Raw genomic sequence first — 16,907 nt, 5'->3', positions numbered from 1 at the left:
AACCAGTGAGCGTTAGTGGAAGTATCCTCCATCACACACCGTCTGGTAGATTGCGGAGTATTGGTGTAAATGTAATCTGCGCCATTTTTCAATCACTAGAGATGTGGCACAGCGCCAACGATGTTCGATAAACTAATTTTAGAAAAGAAGGATATATATTAGTATAATCTTTATAGAATGACGGGTATTGTGAGGTTACAGAAATTTCGGAGTCTTAGTTTGGGAAATCCCATCAACACATTGTTGTTGTTGTTGTTGTGGTCTTCAGTCCAGAGACTGGTTTGATGCAGCTCTCCATGCTACTCTATCCTGTGCAAGCTTCTTCATCTCCCAGTAACTACTGCAACCTACATCCTTCTGAATATCCTTAGTGTATTCATCTCGTGGTCTCCCTCTACGATTTTTACCCTCCACGCTGCCCTCCAGTACTAAATTGCTGATAGCTTGATGACTCAGAATATGCCCTACCAACCTATCCCTTCTTCTAGTCAAATTGTGCCACAAATTTCTCTTCTCTCCAATTCTATTCAATACCTCCTCGTTAGTTATGTGAACTACCCATCTAATCTTCAGCATTATTCTGTAGCACCACACTTCGAAGGTTTCTATTCTCTTCTTGTCTAAACTATTTATCGTCCACGTTTCACTTCCATACATTGCTACACTCCATACAAATACTTTCAGAAACGACTTTCTGACACTTAAATCTATACTTGATGTTAACAAATTTCTCTTCTTCAGAAACGCTTTCCTGTTATTTTGCTCCCCAAATAGCAAACCTCATTTACTACTTTAAGTGTCTCATTTCCTAATCTAATTCCCGCAGTATCACCCGATTTAATTCGACTATATTCCATTATCCTCGTTTTGCTTTTATTGATGTTCATCCTCCTTTCAAGACACTGTCCATTCCGTTCAACTGCTCTTCCAGGTCCTTTGCTGTCTCTGACAGAATTACAATGTCATCGGCGAACCTCAAAGTTTTTATTTCTTCTCCATGGATTTTAATTCCTACTCCGAATTCTTCTTTTGTTTCCTTTACTGCTTGCTCAATATACAGATTGAATAACATCGGGGATAGGCTACAACCCTGTCTCACTCCCTTCCCAATCACTGCTTCCCTTTCATGCCCCTCGACTCTTATAACTTCCATCTGATTTCTGTACAAATTGTAAGTAGCCTTTCGCTCCCTGTATTTTACCCCTGCCACCTTCAGAATTTGAAAGAGACTATTCGAGTCAACATTTTAAAAAGCTTTCTCTAAGTCTACAAATGCTAGATACGTAGGTTTGCCTTTCCTTAATCAACAAATTATTTGATTTAAAATTTCTGTGTTCTTGGCATCAAATATGAATGAGTAAACGTTCTATATTGTAAATTTGAAGCCATTTGAATAATCATTAAGAGGGGATGGTGGCTGAAATCATGAAAAATATCACAATATTTTTTGTTTGTTTATTTGAAAGTAAATATAATTGAGATTATTACCCCATTTTTTTATTTGAAGAACGAAGTACAGATGGTATTAAAAAAATTAAAACCGCAAGCAGTGTAATGCGCCATGCCACTTTTAGAGGTACCCAGTGGAGAAGAAATTTTCTTACTCAATTTTGCCTGTGAACCTGGAAAATATAGCTTTATAAGGCTGTGATTTTTTGTGTACAAAACAGCAGTGTTGTACATACGGCTGTGGAGCCATTTTGTGGTCCAAGCAGTGTGGTATAGAAGGCTGTAGAGCTTTGTAAACATGTTTTGTGCTGTTTAGTGGAATTTTAGTGAAGTTGGGTTTACTGTATCATTCTTTGTGCAAGGTTGAACATATTGTTCTTTTTTTACCATGCCTAGGTCTAATAAAATATTTAAAAAATATAGTAAGTCCAATATTTCCAGTATGAAGCGAAAGACTGATGTTGAGATTAGGGTCATGTCAGCAGACACAAACATTAGCTTGTCTCCAAGTGCATCTAACTAAATCTTGGGGAAGGTACTGTGTCAGAAGGAACAAATCGTGACAGAAATACAGGTTTCATAATTGTGGATCTGGAATTAGTGGTAGAGGCACTTAGAAAAGTCTTCATGTGCTCTTTTTGTGGAGGAAATGTGAATTTGGTGGATGGTGGAAAGAGAAAAGGTTTGTTTTGCACATTGCACATTTTATATCAATACTGTGATGCTGACACACCATTCAAGACATCGAAGGTCAGTAACAGAATGTATGAAGCCAATATGAGATTTGCTTATGGACTAAGATGTATAGGGATTGGAAGAGATGATGAAAACCTTTTGTGTGACATTATGAACACGGCTGGTCCTCCACTAAAATTTACTGCAATGAACACTACTCTCCTCGATGCAGTTGCAGAAGTAAGTGAAGAGCGCATGAAATTGGCAGTCGAGGGGGCAATTCAAGAAAATTGTGATGCAACTAATACCAAAGATATAACAGTGTCCTGTGACAGTTTCTTGATGGAAACAGGTCTACTTCAATGCATGGAGTTTCAACACCCAGTAGTGTTGACACTGGAAAAGTAGTAGACTTACAGGTGATGTCTAAATATTGCTCTGCATGTTTCTTGCGCAAGAAATATAAGGATGCAGGTCAAGAAACAGAATGGCAAGATGCTCACAAAACTGTTTGCGGCAGGAATTATGTAGGCTCCAGTGGTGGGAGGAAAGCTGCTGGTATGAAACTCATTTGCCATAGATACGATATTGCAGTGCCTGCGTTATTCTGATGACGATGCACTGCGGTGACTACAGCCGTTACGAAACACGTTAGATGACTACCATTATTCGCAAATGCGAATTCATCTAACGCGTTTTCCATAGGTCTTTTCAAAAGTATGGAGTAATATACACACTGTACTTATGAGATGAAGACTCTAGTGGTTTCAAGAATGCAGCTGAAAGCATCCCTATGGAAAAGACTGAGCTGTGGAAAAATTGAAGTGCTTAGGCCGTATTCAGAAGAGGCTGAGTGGTCGACTCAGAAGACTTGTTGCAGACAATAAAGGCTACGTACTAAGAGATGGGAAGCTACTGGGAGGTAAAAACAGACTAACAGAGAAGAGAATTGACACCTTCAATTCTATTTTGGTGCTGCAATTAGAAATAATTTCACAGATTTGAATAGTGTGAGGGAGGCAGTGTGGGCCATTTGGTTTCATTACTTGTTGACAGACACTACCTCTAATGAAAGGTACAAGTTTCTGAAAGGCAAGGAAAGTGGACAAGCTTACAGCCATTAAAAGAACCTTCCTTATGAGGTGTCAATGGCCGTTAAATCAACTTTTCGAGCACTGGATTCACCAGAACTGCTAGAAAAATGTCTGTATGACAAAACGAAGAAATCGAATGAAAGTTTCAGTGCTCTTATTTGGAAGAGATGTTCAAAGACTGTGTTTATTTCCAATTTGGTACTGAAGATTCCTGCTTTGGAAGCTGCAACAGTGTTTAGTGATGAGAAAGTGGCAAGACTTCGCATCTTCTGAAAGTTGGGCTTTACACCTGGAGTTCTCACTGAGCAGATACTGCGGATCATTGATGAGCAACGAATCAGGAAGGCGGAGACTTCAGTACAGAATAAAAAAAAAATTGCGAGGCAAAGGAGCAGAGGAGCTAAACGAGGTGCAGAGGATAAGGAAGAACTGAAGTATGGATATGAGCAGTTTTAGCTAATGTGTGATTTAAAAAATTTTGAAACATTTCATCGAAACTTTAAAACGATTGTTCTTCAACGTAAGATTTTCTCCTTTCAGGAACATATGTATCACAAACTATTGGAAGGATTTCGATGAAATCTGACACACTTATTCTTTTACATGAAAGCAATATTTAAGCGGAACAAAATTTTAATCTAGACATTATAAACTGTTTTATGATTGTTAATATACGGAAAATTTGTTCGTAAAAATATTCAAATCCAAAATATCACAGAAAATAATAAAAATAATTTACCAAATTTTACATTTATTAGTGCGGATTACTTTACCACAGAACAAAAATTACCAAATTTACCAGGAAATAATGAAAAAGTGTGCCTTAAAATAATAATGTAAGAAAAAATGAAAATTCTCTCGCAGCATTAAAATCTTACTAACAATTTTTAAAGCATATTGGATCCATACAGTGTGCAAAATTTCAGTAAGACTGAACTAAGGTGACAGAGATATGGATTTACAAAATCATCAGTGCAAAGTGCCACCACCTGCTCTTAATAAGTTTTAGATTTTGATAATCAGTTATTTACGTATGCAACGTGTTCTAGATTAAGTTTTTGCCTGTGTTTCGTAATTTCTGTTTGAGATATCCGTTGGGTATCGTGAGGTGTTGTGCACACAGTGACAGACGCTCTGACGTCATCGCAGGTGTTGCAGAGATCTCCCCCCCACCCTTCCCTACGCCATACGTCGTTCCACGGAATACTTTAAGCAGAGGCCTTCCATGGGAAAATGTCAACACTTTTGTATAAAAGAAAGGTATATCATTTCGATAGAAGAGAAAGTCAGTCGTTTGAGGTCCTTTAAGCTGTAAAGGTCTATGTATCTAATTGCTCCAGTAAACGTTTGCTATACTCAAGTTCTTGGCTACTCATAGTGCAGGCTTGAGTAACATATGTGCATTTTGAAGAATAAAGAGGATGAGTGTTGTGCACGGTCAAAGACATAAAATTTTATTCTTCTAAACCCTCGCAATATGCCGTTAGTGGTACCTGCATCAGCTCCATTAGCAACAACTCTGTTGGTCTATTTTAGCCGATTTTCTTCCCAGTGATCATAAATCTTAAAATATGTCACTACAAATTCCTGGGACAATTGAAAGAAAGAACTGTACTACAATATTTTTCAGTGAAATAGTTTTCGAGGGCAAATCATCTCTTGTTAACAAGTTCGTGTGAGAACTGAAAGACACATGTGTAATACAACTTTAATGAGTGAAACAGATTTGGACGTCGGAATCCAGTAGTTCGAATTTCTGTCTCACCTTCCATCACGCTGCTCGTATGACGATTGGCTGATTGGATAGGTGATTCTGATACGTCTGCTGACCAAAAGTCTTGGGATTTTTCGTCATATCGATACTTTTAAATATATTAAACTCTGCTCACATTGCTCCCGTTGCGTTCACTATTGTTTCGTTTGTTTATTGTTTCTATTTTATGACAAAGTGAATGACTTCGTTTATATCTGTCATAAAGCGCTCTTTGCTTCCCAAGCACCTGTGATGGATTTTTCGTCGCCATATTCTGTCCTCTTATTTGTTTTGTAAACGTCCACATATCTAACACAAACTCTGTAAATACTATTACATTTATGTACATGTAACGAATGTGATTCTGATTTTTTGAAATATTGTAATACACTCCTGGCAATTGAAATAAGAACACCGTGAATTCATTGTCCCAGGAAGGGGAAACTTTATTGACACATTCCTGGGGTCAGATACATCACATGATCACACTGACAGAACCACAGGCACATAGACACAGGCAACAGAGCATGCACAATGTCGGCACTAGTACAGTGTATATCCACCTTTCGCAGCAATGCAGGCTGCTATTCTCCCATGGAGACGATCGTAGAGATGCTGGATGTAGTCCTGTGGAACGGCTTGCCATGCCATTTCCACCTGGCGCCTCAGTTGGACCAGCGTTCGTGCTGGACGTGCAGACCGCGTGAGACGACGCTTCATCCAGTCCCAAACATGCTCAATGGGGGACAGATCCGGAGATCTTGCTGGCCAGGGTAGCTGACTTACACCTTCTAGAGCACGTTGGGTGGCACGGGATACATGCGGACGTGCATTGTCCTGTTGGAACAGCAAGTTTCCTTGCCGGTCTAGGAATGGAGAACGATGGGTTCGATGACGGTTTGGATGTACCGTGCACTATTCAGTGTCCCCTCGACGATCACCAGTGGTGTACGGCCAGTGTAGGAGATCGCTCCCCACACCATGATGCCGGGTGTTGGCCCTGTGTGCCTCGGTCGTATGCAGTCCTGATTGTGGCGCTCACCTGCACGGCGCCAAACACGCATACGACCATCATTGGCACCAAGGCAGAAGCGACTCTCATCGCTGAAGACGTCGTCTCCATTCGTCCCTCCATTCACGCCTGTCGCGACACCACTGGAGGCGGGCTGCACGATGTTGGGGCGTGAGCGGAAGACGGCCTAACGGTGTGCGGGACCGTAGCCCAGCTTCATGGAGACGGTTGCGAATGGTCCTCGCCGATACCCCAGGAGCAACAGTGTCCCTAATTTGCTGGGAAGTGGCGGTGCGGTCCCCTACGGCACTGCGTAGGATCCTACGGTCTTGGCGTGCATCCGTGCGTCGCTGCGGTCCGGTCCCAGGTCGACGGGCACGTGCACCTTCCGCCGACCACTGGCGACAACATCGATGTACTGTGGAGACCTCACGCCCCACGTGTTGAGCAATTCGGCGGTACGTCCACCCGGCCTCCCGCATGCCCACTATACGCCCTCGCTCAAAGTCCGTCAACTGCACATACGGTTCACGTGCACGCTGTCGCGGCATGCTACCAGTGTTAAAGACTGCGATGGAGCTCCGTATGCCACGGCAAACTGGCTGACACTGACGGCGGCGGTGCACAAATGCTGCGCAGCTAGCGCCATTCGACGGCCAACACCGCGGTTCCTGGTGTGTCCGCTGTGCCGTGCGTGTGATCATTGCTTGTACAGCCCTCTCGCAGTGTCCGGAGCAAGTATGGTGGGTCTGACACACCGGTGTCAATGTGTTCTTTTTTCCATTTCCAGGAGTGTATTTATTGTAAAATGTTGTGCCCGGAGAAATAAATATAAAACCTAAACTCAGTCCGAAAAGGCCGCGGAAGGCCTAACTTAACGATACCGACTGACGACTGTATCATCCTCAGCTGATACGCGTCAGTGGATGCGGATACGGAGGGGCATGTGGTCAGCACACCACTCGCCAAGCCGTTTCTAGTTTTCGTGACAGGAGCAGCTACTTCTCAAACAGGTAGCTCCTCAAACGGCCTTATGTGAGCTAAGGGCACCTCACGTGCCAACAGCGCTCGGCAAACCTGAACGGTCACCCATCCGAGTGCTAGCCAAGCCCGACAACGCTTAATTTCGGTGACGTGGCAGAGACCGATGTTACCACTGCAGCAAGGCCGTTAGAGAAATACACTCCTGGAAATTGAAATAAGAACACCGTGAATTCATTGTCCCAGGAAGGGGAAACTTTATTGACACATTCCTGGGGTCAGATACATCACATGATCACACTGACAGAACCACAGGCACATAGACACAGGCAACAGAGCATGCACAATGTCGGCACTAGTACAGTGTATATCCACCTTTCGCAGCAATGCAGGCTGCTATTCTCCCATGGAGACGATCGTAGAGATGCTGGATGTAGTCCTGTGGAACGGCTTGCCATGCCATTTCCACCTGGCGCCTCAGTTGGACCAGCGTTCGTGCTGGACGTGCAGACCGCGTGAGACGACGCTTCATCCAGTCCCAAACATGCTCAATGGGGGACAGATCCGGAGATCTTGCTGGCCAGGGTAGTTGACTTACACCTTCTAGAGCACGTTGGGTGGCACGGGATACATGCGGACGTGCATTGTCCTGTTGGAACAGCAAGTTCCCTTGCCGGTCTAGGAATGGAGAACGATGGGTTCGATGACGGTTTGGATGTACCGTGCACTATTCAGTGTCCCCTCGACGATCACCAGTGGTGTACGGCCAGTGTAGGAGATCGCTCCCCACACCATGATGCCGGGTGTTGGCCCTGCGTGCCTCGGTCGTATGCAGTCCTGATTGTGGCGCTCACCTGCACGGCGCCAAACACGCATACGACCATCGTTGGCACCAAGGCAGAAGCGACTCTCATCGCTGAAGACGACACGTCTCCATTCGTCCCTCCATTCACGCCTGTCGCGACACCACTAGAGGCGGGCTGCACGATGTTGGGGCGTGAGCGGAAGACGGCCTAACGGTGTGCGTGACCGTGCTACCAGTGTTAAAGACTGCGATGGAGCTCCGTATGCCACGGCAAACTGGCTGACACTGACGGCGGCGGTGCACAAATGCTGCGCAGCTAGCGCCATTCGACGGCCAACACCGCGGTTCCTGGTGTGTCCGCTGTGCCGTGCGTGTGATCATTGCTTGTACAGCCCTCTCGCAGTGTCCGGAGTAAGTATGGTGGGTCTGACACACCGGTGTCAATGTGTTCTTTTTTCCATTTCCAGGAGTGTAAATATACTAATGTTAAAACGTTGCAATTGTGAGTGATCGTGGGAACAGGACAGTTGAAGAAAGAACAGAATAAGAGTGACTTACGTGTTGTATTCAATAAACATCGTACGTATGAAAAGGTGGAACCGAAGGTACCAAGAAGAAAAGAGATTGTTTTCACAGATTTTCTACTTCTAACACAGCCACACAGGTGTGTCAAGGATCAGTGCACACGTCGAACAAGTCATAGATTTTAGTCCGTTATATACACTAGAATAGTTACACAAATGCACATTAAACCTTCTTCAGTATTGCTAAGACGTATTACCTCAGAATTATATTGAAACATCGTAACTGTACAGCAACAGTAATGCAGACACTCAATAAGCAGCAAGAACAGTTACACAGACATTCGGCAAACCTTTTTCAGTTGGCCTGGTATTTATCACCTCAGAAATATATTACAATGAGTTCACATCGGAACAATGATTTCGGGAATTTCCTGTCGTTGTGAGATAAATTTGGAAACTGAAAGTCCCCTTCCAAATATTCGCAGTTATGATCCCCTATGCCCCACTTACGGCTGGCCTAGGAGTTGTCTCTGGGGTTGGAAATGGACAGTATATTTTCAATGAGCAAATACCACAGTCAATACTTGTGAATGTTAGCAGTAAAAATACTTTAATAGTTTAATAAAAAAGCAAGGAAGATTAGAGTTTAAGGAAACGTCGACAAACTAAGACATTAGAGACGGAGCAATCTGATTGGGTATGGGTGGAGAAGAAAATCTGCTTTGCCTTTGAATCCTTCGAACTAAACATGACAGAACTGGCCTTAAGCGGATCAGGAAAATCACGCAAAATTCTGGATGGGAAAACGGGTATTTTAACAGCAGTGACTTTCGTCCGAAAAGCAATAACACATTAAAAAAATTGAGGGAACATTTGATCAAAGAACCTAACACCACGGCAGGTCTTCCCAGTCCCGCACAATCTTATTTAGTACTAACTCCGCATGTTCCAGATATGAAACTTTGATTTTACATCTCTAAAGTACCATTACTCAATACGGGACTCTGATCCGTGTTATTCATAATATAACTGAAGTCTTTTATCACTATTATATCCCCATAATGATGAACCTAGACATCTTGAGCTGGAGGCTACTGAACCCCGACAACCCTCTAAACCAATAAACAACAAGGATGCTCCAACAAACATTGTTTGCCGTTATTGCGAAAATTTGTGTGTCACGCATGAAGAACCACGAGGATGACGTGAATATTCATGTTTTTAAAAGACTGACTCGAATTATCATGCCTAGCTGGTGAATAGTTGTTATGGCGCAACACGGTAAACCTGCGGGGCGCGTACCACAGACAAGCTGAGTCAACTGCCCTCAGAATGCTGTGCTTTAAGTTACTTTAATCTTCTACCTTTCTTGAGAACAAAGTGGCATCTACAAGTTCTATTAAATATACTAGATGGGCCTCTGTGAAACATTAACAACTGACCATCGAATCAAGCAGCATAGATCAATTGCCGAAAGATTATAGCAAACCTAATAAAACAAGGTAAAGTCTTATTTTTTCGGAACCAGTAACCGGATTAATTGGTGTAAGGACGCCTAAATGAGTAAAAACGGTTTTTATGAAACTTAAGGCACATTAAATTCATGAAAGCACAAAAATATGGAAATCTTCTGACGGATCCCTATCTTCCGTCATGTTAATATACTTGTAAATGTCTTCAGGTGTATCCTGTCATGCCAGACTTGTACTGCACGATCGATCGCAGAAAATATGTTGCAACCTCCGAAGACACCACGTGTAGTGAACTAACTTAATCACGTATTGGAGACAACTCATTTTTCTCTTTTCACCTCGAAGCAGCACTTGCAACATATGCCCTCAATTATTTGCTGCATATTTCCCAATCTCTGTCTTCCTCTACAGTTTTTACCCCTTACAGCTCCCTCTAGTACCACTGAGGTTATTCCCTGATGTCCTAACAGATGTCCCGTCATCAGAACTTCCTTCTTGTCAGTGTTTTCCGTAGTATATTTCTTTACTCGCCGATTCTGCGAAGAACCATCTCATTTCTTTTCTTATCAGTCCACCTAATTTTCAACATTCATCTGTAGCACCACATCTCAAACGCCTTGATTCTCTTCTTTTCCGGTTTTCCCACAGTCTTTGTTTCACTACCATACAATGCTGTGCTCCAAACGTACAGTCTCAGAAATTTCTTCGTAACATTAAGGCCTACCTTTGATATTAGTAGACTTCTAATACTTTAAAAAATACTTCAGAGACAAGATAGCATTTAAGTATTTATTTTGAATTGGTGACCGGTTTCAACAGTAATTTACTATCATCTTCAGATGTCATTTTTTTCAAAATTATGCCAAATATTTTGAAAATGGCATGGTTTTTAAAAACATGAGATCCGAAGATGACAGCAAACTACTATTAACACTGGCCATCAATTCAAAACAAATGTTTAAATGCGATATTGGCTCAGAAGCATTTTTTCAAATATTTCAACACGCAGATCGCACCTTGATCAGAATGTCTGTAATATATAGTAGACTTTTCTTGGTCAGGAATGCCTAGCCTACATTTTATGTCCTCTTCGTTCCAACGTCGCAGATTATTTTGTTGCCTAGGAAGCAGACTTCCTTAACTTCATCTCCTTCATGATCACTAATTCTCCTCTTAAGTTCCTTGCTGTTCTTATTCTGTTACTTCTCATTACTTTCGTCCTTCTTCGATTTACTCGCAGTCCATATTCTGGACTCACTAGACTACATTTCATTCAACAGATCCTCTAACTTTTCTTCACTTTCACTGTGTATAGCAATGTCGTCATCGAATTATCTAATTGATATCCTTTTACCTTGAGTTTTAATCCCACTCTTGGATCTATCATTTGTTTCACTCAGTGCTTTTTCGAGGCCTGTAATGAATAGTAGATGCGAAAGACTAAATCCCTGTCTTACATTCATTTTAATCCGAGCATTTCTTTTTTGGTCTTCCAGTCTTACTTTTTGGTTCCTGTGTATATTGCATATTACCATTTCTTTCCCAACAGCTTAGTCCTATTTTTCTAAGAGCGTGGAATATATCGCACTATTTTGCATTGTCGAACGCTTTTTCACGGACGACAAATTATACGAACGTTTCTTGACTTTTTTTTCGGTCTTGATTCCATTATCAACCGCAACGTCAGAATCGTCTCTCTGAGGCCTTTACCTCTCTAAAGACAATTTCATCGTCATATAACAGGTGTTCAATCTTTTATTATCCTTGTCAGCAACTTACAAGGATGAATTATAAGGCTGAATGTCCGATAACTCTCGGACTTGTCAGCTCTTACTATCTTGAGTGGATGATATCTCATACATTCCAAACACCAACGTGAGTAGTCGTTTTGTTGCCACTTCCCTCCGTCATTTTAGAATGTTATCCATACCTTCTGCCTCATTTAATCTTAAGCCTTAAAATGGTCCAAATGGGTCTGAGCACTATGGGACTTAGCTTCTGAGGTCATCAGTCCCCTAGAACTTAGAACTACTTAAACCTAACTCACCTAAGGACATCACACACATCCATTCCTGAGGCAGGATTCGAACCTGCGACCGTAGCGGCCGCACGGTTCCAGACTGAAGCGCCTAGAACCGCTCGGCCACACCGGCCGGCCTTAAGCCTTCCAAAGAACTTTTAAATTCTCATTCTAGTAAGGGATCCTCTCTCTCTTCCCTGTCGACTCCTGGTTCTTCTTCTTTGACGTCACTAAACAAAGTCTCCCCTTCATAGAGGCCTTCTACATACTCTATCCACTATTTCTCTTCCGCGTTGAACAGTGCAATTCCCATTGCACTCTTAATGTTACGCCTTCACTTTTGCTTTTAATTTTCTTTTAATTTCGTGCATTTAATTTTACCGGACGTTGGTTTGACTTTTCTATATGCTCAGCCAGTCTTTCGGACAGTTATTCCTTTTTCAATTTCTTCACATCCTTCACGCTGCCATTTCACCTTAGCCTCTCTACGCTTCCTGTTTATGTCATTCGTAAATGATTCGTATTAATGTTTTCCCAAATTTCTGTGAATATTTTATGCTTCCTTCTTTCGTCGATCAACTGAAGGATTTCATCTGCTACCTACGGTTTCTTCGCATTTACCTTCCTTGCACCTATGTTTTTATTTCCAACATCTGTGACTACCATCTTTAGTGACGTCAAATCCTCCTCAGTTGAACTGCTTGTTAAGCTGTTCATTATCACAGTATCTGTAGCCTCGGAGAATATCTCATTTCTTAGTACCTCCATTTCCCACTTCCTCGCGCATGATCTTCCTGACTAGTCTCAAACTTCAGCCTACTTTTTGTCATTATTGTGATCTGAGTCTGTATTTGTTCCTGGGTACGTCTTATAATCCAATATCTTATTTTGTAATCTCTGCGCCGGCCGCTGTGGTCGAGCTGTTCTAGGCGTTTCAGTCCGCAACCGCGCTGTTGCTACGGTCGCAGGTTCGAATCCTGCCTCGGGCATGGATGTGTGTGATGACCTTAGGTTAGTTAGGTTTAAGTAGTTCTAAGTCTAGGGGACTGATGACCTCAGATGTTAAGTCCCATAGTGCTTAGAGCTATTTGAACCATTTAAATCTCTGCCTGACCATGATGTGATCTCCCGGCAGAGTGGTCTAGCGGTTCTAGGTACTACTGTCTGGAACCGCGCGACTGTTACGGTCGCAGGTTCGAATCCTGCCTCGGGCATGGATGTGTGTGATGTCCTTAGGTTAGTTAGATTTAAGTAGTTCTAAGTTCTAGGGGACTGATGACCTCAGAAGGTAAGTCCCATAGTGCACAGAGCCATTTTTTGAACCATGATGTGATCTAACAGAAATGTTCCCAAAATCACGGCCTTTTCCAAGTATACCTCTTCCTCTTGGATTCTTGATCAGAGTATCCCCTACTACTAGCTGAAATTTATTGCAGTACTCAATTAGTCTTTCTCCTCTCTCGTTACTGCTACCAAGCTCACATTCTCCTGCAATTCTTTCTTCTCATCCTTCCCCTATAGCCCATTCTAATCGCCCATAATTATTAGATTTTCATCGACCTTTACGTACTGAAATACCCGTTCAATATTCTCAATACTTTCTCTGTCTCTTCGTTTTCTGCTTGCAATGTCGATATGTATACATGAATTAATGTTGTCTATGTTGGTTTGTTGTCGATTCTGATGAGATAGATCCTGTCAATGAACTGTTCACAGTAACCCACTCTCTTCCCTACCTTCATATTCATAAGGAATCCTACTTCCGTTATACTATTTTCTGCTGTTGTTGATATTACATTATATTCGTTTGACCAGAAATAGTTGTCTTCTTTTCATTTCACTGCCGCCCACTATATCTAGATTGGACCGTAACATTTCTCTTTTCAGATTTTTTAGCTTCCCTACCACGCTCAAACTTCTGAGATTCCACGCCTCGACTCACAGAACGCTACCTGTTCGTTTATTCTTCAGTCTTTTTCTCATGGGGAGTCCGCTTCCTGAGATTCAAATGGGGGACTATTCCGGAATCTCTTGCCAATGTAGAGATAATCATGACATATTGTTTCAATTACAGGCCACATGTCCTGTGGATACACATTGCGTATCTTTAATGCAGTGGTTTCCATTGCCTTCTGAAACCTCATGCTATTGATCATTACTGATTCTTCGGCTTTTTAGTGTCAGTTTTCCTCCCCAAGGGCAAGACAGGCCCTTAATATCTGTCCGCTTCTCCGCCCTCTTTGACAAATTCGGTCGAAGAGCGAGGGTGACTTTTTATACCGGAAGTCTTCGGCCGCATTTGTTGACGATTTTTATACAATATTTAAGCAATGGCTTAGTTAGAACCCGGGAACGAGAACGTTTTGATTACCAGTCAAAGACGCTACCCCTAGACACGAGTACGTAATTTCTTACCTTCTACAAAATGCCAGTCAGCGTCTCGGTTACAGCACGCTGGCATTCGAGGGCTAATCAACTCCCTGGAAGCGTCAACAGGCTGTCACATACTTGTAACGCCATATACAACCACAAAAGTCCATGTTAACGGTACTAGCATACATCTTGTTTTGAGGAGTGAGTGTCCTGCCATTTAGACCCAAGTCTTCGAGGAATAAAAATATGAAGCAAACGGCATATTCTAACATGTGATAGATGTATGAGGCTGTTTTTACAATGACAGTGAAAATGATATACAGAGCGTTCATTTCTCAATGAAGTGACGTAGCTTCCAATCATAGCAGTTGCAGAGGCAAAGCCACGCCTCCGAACTTTTGTTATTACTAAATCAAATGCTGTGATCCTAAATATTTCCTCTAATTGGCTGTCCGTTATAAGGTAAGCACTGCGTCCTGAACTGTAATTAGTCCATCATCTCCAACTGAAGTTACGATCCAGTCAAAATTCTTCGAAAACATAAAAATCAGACAACGCCACAACGGTTCTGGGTTCCTCGAACTAGATCCTACTGTACTTATCGTGGTGAGAATAAAACGTTTCGCCACCAACATTTGGCCAATATTTCTTATTTCTTATTATGACGCAATATTACACTCAGTGATACTTTAATGAGCGGTTCAGCACTCTGATTTTCTTAATGCCTTTTTCATATTGCATTAAATGTGACTGATTAAGATATACACTACTCATTTGCTTGGCGAAATGATAGAATCTACATATATGGCGTTCCTTCGCTTCCTGATCTTAAGCGATACTTTTCTGTTGATTTTTTCTTGCATTCCCAACGAATTCACTTACAGGCAAAATCTATGAACCAGTCTTTTTCTTCAAGTATTCCAAGAGCTCATCTCACTGCAATTTTACATGGACTCTAATCACGCTGTGATGCATTGTTGGTGTTACATGTTTGTTTATGCCCGAATAGGAGCCCTTTAATGCACATTTGTTCTTCTGAGCCCGCGCAGCTATTGCCTTAAACGCCCATCTCTTGCTGGCTCTGAAGAAGTAAATGGCTTGATGTATCTCAATAAAGTATTACTCGTGCTTAAATTGCTACTACCAACTCTGTGCGTGTTTTCCAGCACCCTTGCTTCAGTAGACTCTGTAATCGACCCAAAACTTATAACTTATATCTAGATACGGATCTTTCTGCGTCTCCGTTACTATATTTCGGGCAACGACGGCCTCATATGCTGCTTATTTCAGTAGACTACGGCACTGATGTTACGTACATCTGTTCTAGAATTTTCTAATTACCTGTGACACAGACGACACGCCTCATTGGCACAGAGTCTAGCATACACCCTGTTTTCGTAGGCTAGGCTGCAGTTACAATCACAAAGTACAACTTTTAATTTTTTTCTGGTAGTGTTGTACAGCTCTTGAAACACGAAATACATCTTAAAACAACCGAAAGTGTTATATTAATCACTTTTAGTTTTTTCGACCAATTTCGCTGTTAAATCATCATTGTTAAATTATCATCAGGCCGAATATTATTATCAACATGGGAGAACTGCTCTTTGACATAAAAATTAAATGCATAACGTAAGAGCTCACCTTATCATTCATGATGTACTAAGTTCTAAAAGCGTGAAGCTAGAAACAGTGGGTGTTATAAAAGGTTTTGAAGGTTTTAAGATGTCTTTTCTGAAAACTTTACATCTGATAGTAATATATCTGGATGCCGAATATCCGCAGAAGTCTTTCTGTTTTCCCAGAAGTTGGTCGAATATAGGTCAAGAAAGCGATCCCTTCGTTTTCTTTTCTCGGATTTGATCTTTTCCACAGGCGTTGCCGTTAGTGGCAGCGACGTCCGTTCGATACGATGAACTTATTACTGTTCGTAATATTCTGGTTCTTCGTACTGATCCATCTTCTCTGGCAGTACATGGTCTCAGTGCAGGAGATTCCTCTCCACAGAATTTGTTTTGCAGCAGGTGATGACTACAAGTAGCTTGGAGACAATGTACTACATGAATTTTATTGGTACAGACCCTGTTCTACTCTTCTCCCTACCGATCCGCCGAGGACAAGTAGCTGACCATATTTTCTCTATTTCTTTTTCTCTTTCCGCCTATATGGCTTGGAGGCCTTAAAATAACTTTTTCAATTAAAAATGCAGAGGCTCTCTGAAGGTTCCATCATGAACAACTAAACGAGCTCACTTTCAAGTCCAATCAGCGTGATTGCATACCGCATGCCATAGGTCAGTGCCAGAGCAGCAAACTTTCCAGAAGATAACTTCATACATCGAGAAACTGCGTTTTCCCCTCGGTGTGCCGAAAAACTGAGTATTAAATGGAAAGCCTACTCGGGTTGAGTGCAGCCAGTGTCAAGTAAGGATACCGGTCGCATGTTCCGGGTCAATAGATAAAGGCGTGGCAGGTGCTAACGGCCGGTGTCTCGCAGCTAAATCGCTGCGCGGCGGCTCGGCTGGGCGAGGTGAAAGGGTCTCGGTTAGCCGAAAACTGATTTAGAATGGGCGGACGACCACGGACCACACGTTGGCAACGAACGCCGACCACTCTCTCCCCAGCAGGCGATCCGGCCCCACATACCGCCCGAAGCCTTCCTCCAGCGTTCCTCGTGCACTGTTCGTCAGCTAAATTTGACGATGAACCACCATTGTGTCGCATATTCACTGTCCATCTCAAGACCGTAC

This window comes from Schistocerca cancellata, chromosome 1 (genome assembly GCF_023864275.1).
Source record: "Schistocerca cancellata isolate TAMUIC-IGC-003103 chromosome 1, iqSchCanc2.1, whole genome shotgun sequence".
NCBI classification, from domain to species: Eukaryota; Metazoa; Arthropoda; class Insecta; order Orthoptera; family Acrididae; genus Schistocerca; species Schistocerca cancellata.
This window is presented reverse-complemented; position numbering follows the sequence as displayed.